Below are 6,000 nucleotides of genomic sequence, written 5' to 3'. Positions count from 1 at the left end.
CATCCTGCACCCCGCAAAAGAAAAGAAACGTCATGAGTAACATTGAAAAGATGGATTGAAACTATTTTAAAAGAAAAAAAAAAGGTGAAAGAATCACCTCTGTAAACTTAGGCTGGTAGTTAACCTTACAGAGTAGCAGAAAATTCAAAGAGCTCAGAGAAACCCCCTATAGCCTTAGTTTCCAAGTTACAACAAAATAGTGATAAACCTCCCTCTAGCAAAGGGAAAATTGACAAGTTGAGAAAAAAAAATAAACTAATATGTCTTGCCTGGCTGTTACTTACAAGTTCGAAACATGAGAGACTTGTTTAGAAAGATTTGGAGAACATGGATTGATGTCGAGTCTCTGAGTCCCAAGAGCGAATGGCCACAGAAACAAAGAACCCAAAACAAAACCTCTCCCCGTCACCAGATTTGAAAGTATCTTTTGTCCCCATTGGTTCCTTTGGTCAGGTCCCAACCAGGTTACTTGAGCTTCTTAACCCCTTACAGGTAAGGAGGAATTTAGGCTACCCCTATGGTTATGACAGCCCCCCAAAATCACAGATTGTGTTGGACAGCCTGTACCACACTGGCTGCGATTTCTTCCTGGAGCTCTAGGAGAAAACAGAGTTAATAAGACACATGCACCTCTAGAGATACTACTGATTATATAAAAAACTAACAGTATGTTCCACATTTCAAGAACGATTTTAACCAGTTGATTCTGGGAAACTTTCACGGGAGAGTGCATCAGCCATTGTTAGAAGTTCCTGGAATGTGTTGAATTTCAAAATCAAAATCTTGAAGAGCTAAATCCATCAAAGAAGATTTTTTTTTTAAGTTATTGTCCTTGATGGTATGAAGCCACTTCAGCGCAGCATGGGTCAGTTTGCAGGTGGAAACACTGTCCCCAAATGTATGGGCGTAGCTTTTCTAGAGCGTACACAGTGGCGTAACATTCCTTTTCACTGATTGACCAGTGACTTTCCCTCTCAGGCAGTTTCTTCCTAAGAAACATGACAGGATGGAATTCTTGATCTGGGCCTTCCTGCATTAAAACTGCTCCCGCACCACGCTCTGACGCATATGTGGTTACCAGGAAAGGTTTGTCAAAGTCTGGGGCCCTTAGCACAGGGTCAGGCACGAGTGTTGCCTTTAACCAGCTTAAAGTCTTCGACACTCTTCAGTCCACTGAACTGCATTTGGCTGTTCCTTTTTGGTTAGGTCTGTCAATGGGGTGGTGATTTGGCTGTAGTACAGTACAAATTGCCTGTAATATCCGGCCAAGCCTAAGAAGGATTGGACCTGTTTCTTTGACTTTGGGACAGGCCACTTTTGGCCAGCATCCATTTTGGCCTGTAGGGGGTTGATAGTTCCTTGACCCACCTGGTGTCCACGGTAAGTCACTCTGTTTAGGACTATTTGACACTTTTTAGCCTTAACAGTTAGTCCTGCCTCCCTTATGTGCTTGAAGACTTTTTGCAGATGCTCCAGGTGTTCTGCCCAGGAATCAGAAAAGATGGCCACATCATCAAGGTAGGTGACTGCAGAGTCTCCCAATCCTGCCAGGAGACTATCTACAAGTTTTTGGAAGATGGTGGGTGCCTTCTGCTGCCCAAAAGGGAGCACATTAAATTCATACAGCCCTACATGGGTGATGAAGGATGACCTTTACTTGGTGGATTCATCCAGTGGTACTTGCCAGTACCCCTTGGTTAAGTCTAAGGTAGAGATGAACCGAGCACGTCCCAGTTTCTCCAATAGCTCATCTGTGAGTGGCACTGGATGGTTGTCTGGGCGAGTTAAGGCATTTAGCTTATGGTAGTCCACGCAAAAGAAAAAAGGAGTACTTGTGGCACCTTAGAGACTAACAAATTTATTTGAGCATAAGCTTTCGTGAGCTACAGCTCACTTCATCAGATGCATTTGGTGGAAAATACAGAGGGGAGATTTATATACACACACAGAGAACATGAAACAATGGGTTTTATCATACACACTGTAAGGAGAGTGATCACTTACGATGAGCCATCACCAGCAGCAGGGGAGTAAGGAGGAAAACCTTTCATGGTGACAAGCAACGTAGGCTATTTCCAGCAGTTAACAAGAACATCTGAGGAACAGTGGGGGGGGGGGGGAGAAATAACATGGGGAAGGAGTTTTACTTTGTGTAATGACTCATCCATTCCCAGTCTCTATTCAAGCCTAAGTTAATTGTATCCAGTTTGCAAATTAATTCCAATTCAGCAGTCTCTCGTTGGAGTCTGGTTTTGAAGCTTTTTTGTTGAAGGATAGCCACTCTTAGGTCTGTAAACGAGTGACCAGAGAGATTGAAGTGTTCTCCAACTGGTTTTTGAATGTTATAATTCTTGACGTCTGATTTGTGTCCATTTATTCTTTTACGTAGAGACTGTCCAGTTTGACCAATGTACATGGCAGAGGGGCATTGCTGGCACGTGATGGCATATATTACATTGGTAGATGCGCAGGTGAACGAGCCTCTGATAATGTGGCTGATGTGATTAGGTCCTCTGATGGTGTCCCCTGAATAGATGTGGGCAGAGTTGACAACGGGCTTTGTTGCAAGTATAGGTTCCTGGGTTAGTGGTTCTGTTGTGCGGTTGCTGGTGAGTATTTGCTTCAGATTGGGGGGCTGTCTGTAAGCAAGGACTGGCCTGTCTCCCAAGATCTGTGAGAGTGATGGGTCATCCTTCAGGATAGGTTGTAGATCCTTGATGATGCGTTGGAGAGGTTTTAGTTGGGGGCTGAAGGTGATGGCTAGTGGCGTTCTGTTATTTGTTGGGCCTGTCCAACAAAGTAGGTGACTTCTGGGTACTCTTCTGGCTCTATTAATCTGTTTCTTCACTTCAGCAAGTGGGTATTGTAGTTGTAAGAATGCATGATAGAGATCTTGTAGGTGTTTGTCTCTGTCTGAGGGGTTGGAGCAAATGCGGTTATATCGAAGAGCTTGGCTGTCGACAATGGATCGTGTGGTATGATCTGGATGAAAGCTAGAGGCATGTAGGTAGGAATAGCGGTCAGTAGGTTTCCGATATAGGATGGTGTTTATGTGACCATCGCGTATTAGCACTGTAGTGTCCAGGAAGTGGATCTCTTGTGTGGACTGGTCCAGCTGAGGTTGATGGTGGGATGGAAATTGTTGAAATCATGGTGGAATTCCTCAAGGGCTTCTTTTCCATGGGTCCAGATAATGAAGATGTCATCAATGTAGCACAAGTAGAGTAGGGGCATTAGGAGACGAGAGCTGAGGAAGCGTTGTTCTAAGTCAGCCATAAAAATGTTGGCATACTGTGGGGCCATGTGGGTACCCATCACTGTTCCGCTGATTTGAAGGTATACATTATCCCCAAATGTGAAATTGTTATGGCTGAGGACAAAGTCACAAAGTTCAACCACCAGGTTAGCCGTGACATTATCGGGGATACTGTTCCTGATGGCTTGTAGTCCATCTTTGTGTGGAATGTTGGTGTAACATTCAAAAACCAGTCGGAGAACACTTCACTCTCCGGTCACTCGATTACAGACCTGAGAGTGGCTATCCTTTAAAAAAAAAATTCAAAAACAGACTCCAATGAGAGACTGCTGAATTGGAATTAATTTGCAAACTGGATACAATTAACTTAGGCTTGAATAGAGACTGGGAATGGATGAGTCATTACACAAAGTAAAACTATTTCCCCATGTTATTTCTCCCCCCCCCCGCCCCACCCCCCACTGTTCCTCAGATGTTCTTGTTAACTGCTGGAAATAGCCTACCTTGCTTGTCACCATGAAAGGTTTTCCTCCTTACTCCCCTGCTGCTGGTGATGGCTCATCTTAAGTGATCACTCTCCTTACAGTGTGTATGATAAACCCATTGTTTCATGTTCTCTGTGTGTGTGTGTGTATATAAATCTCCCCTCTGTTTTTTCCACCAAATGCATCCGATGAAGTGAGCTGTAGCTCACGAAAGCTTATGCTCAAATAAATTTGTTAGTCTCTTAGTCCCTTAACCTCACGGCCATACACAAGCTCAAATGGTGAAAACCCTAAACTGGGATGTGGTACAGCCCTGTAGGCAAAGAGCAACTGCTGTAACACTAGGTCCCAATCATTGGAGTACTCATTTACGAATCTACGTATCATGGCCCCCAAAGTTCCATTAAACTTCTCCACCAGGCCATTTGTTTGATGGTGGTAAGGGGCGGCAACCAAGTGGTTCACCCCATGAGCTTCCCACAGGCTTTTCATGGTCTCTGCCAGGAAATTAGTTCCTGAATCCATAAGGATGTCAGAGAGCCAACCTACCCTGGCAAAAATGTCTTCGTGCCTGGCACACACTTTTAGCCCTGGTGTTGCTTAGAGCTATTGCTTCTGGCCATCGGGTAGCAAAATCCATGAAAGTCAGTATATACTGCTTTCCTCTGGGTGTCTTCTTTGGGAAAGGGCCCAGAATATCCATAGCTTTTCGCTGAAATGGGACGTCAATGATGGGGAGTGGCTGGAGAGGGGCTTTGACCTGGTCTTGGGGTTTTCCCATTCTTTGGCACACTTCACAAGACCGGACATAAGTAGAAACATCCTTGCCCATTCCCTCCCAGTGGAATGACTTCCCAAAATGGTCCTTGGTCCTGTTCACCCCAGCATGGCCACTAGGATGATCGTGGCTAAGTTCAAGAGCTTTACCCGGTACTTAGTTGGAACTACCAACTGTCTCTGAGGATGTCAGGTCTTCTTGGTGTCCACCAGAAAGAGTTTCCTTGTATAAAAGTCCTCTCTCTACAACAAACTGGGATCCATTAGAAGAGCTGAGAGGTGGTGGGTTGCTCCGTGCTGCTGTCCAAGCTTCCTGGAGGCTTTTTGTCTGCTTCCTGTTTGGCCTGGAACTGTTCTGTTGATGCTGGAGATATCAGCTGCTCAATGGATTGTGGACCTGGGCTTGGTCTCTCTGGAAGCGATGCAGGTAATGGGGCTGTTTCCGTTGACTGTGAACCGCTCTCTGTGGGTGCACTATGTGATAATTCAGGCTCTGGCTGAGCCTCTTGTGTAGGGTTATCTGCTGCTGCTGCCAGTGCAGGCTCGCTGGTGTCCTCTGGTGTTGAAGTTGTAGACAGGTTTGCAAGTGCTGGACTCAGTGCTGGCAACGGTTCTCATGCTGGTTGCTTTGCCAGTTCCGGTTCTGTGGCTTTGGCAGGGTCTCTGGAACTGGATCCAATACGGCTGTTGCAGTCTTTAGCAGGGGATCTGGTTCCACCACCTCTGTCAGGGTCTCTGATAACAGACGGGGCCCTGGTGGAAGGCTCAGGAACAGGGATAGGTGTAGAAGCTTGCTTAGCCTGGCTGCGGGTGACCATTCCCACCCTCTGTTAGCTTCACAAGGTTGGCCAAAATCTTCCCCCAGCAGCATGGGAATGGGATAATCATCATAGACTGCAAAAGTCCACATTCCTGACCAGCCCTTGTACTGGACAGGCAAATCAGCTGTAGGCAAGTTTAAAGATTTTGACATGAATGGTTGAATCGTCACTTGGGCCTCTGGGTTGATGAATTTGGGGTCCACTAAGGATTGGTAGATAGCTGACACGTGTGCTCCAGGGTCCCTCCACGCTGTAACCTTCTTCCCGCCCATACTCAGTTTCCCTTTGCTCTGAGGGTACCTGGGAAGCATCTGGGCCTGAGGACCTTGGGTGTGACTCTGGTGTAATGAACTGCAGTCTGTTGGGGTTCTTGGGGCAGTTGGCCTTCACGTGCCCCAGCTCATTACATTTAAAACATCGCCCAGCTGACTGGTCACTGTGGTGAGGTGGGTTGCTGGAGACTGGTGTGGTCGGACGATAAGGTGTTAGGGTTTTCCTTGGGATGTAGGTGGGGCTTTGGGTTGCCCCTTCTGATATTCGCTCCAACTGCTTCTAGTTTTTTTCTTTTCTGCCACTTCCACCCATGTGGCTCCAATCTCCCCTGCCTCGATTACAGTTTTGGGTTTTCCATCTAGGATGTACCTTCCTATTTCCTTAAGAA

Source organism: Dermochelys coriacea, chromosome 19, assembly GCF_009764565.3.
Source record: "Dermochelys coriacea isolate rDerCor1 chromosome 19, rDerCor1.pri.v4, whole genome shotgun sequence".
Classification (NCBI taxonomy): domain Eukaryota; kingdom Metazoa; phylum Chordata; order Testudines; family Dermochelyidae; genus Dermochelys; species Dermochelys coriacea.
This window is presented reverse-complemented; position numbering follows the sequence as displayed.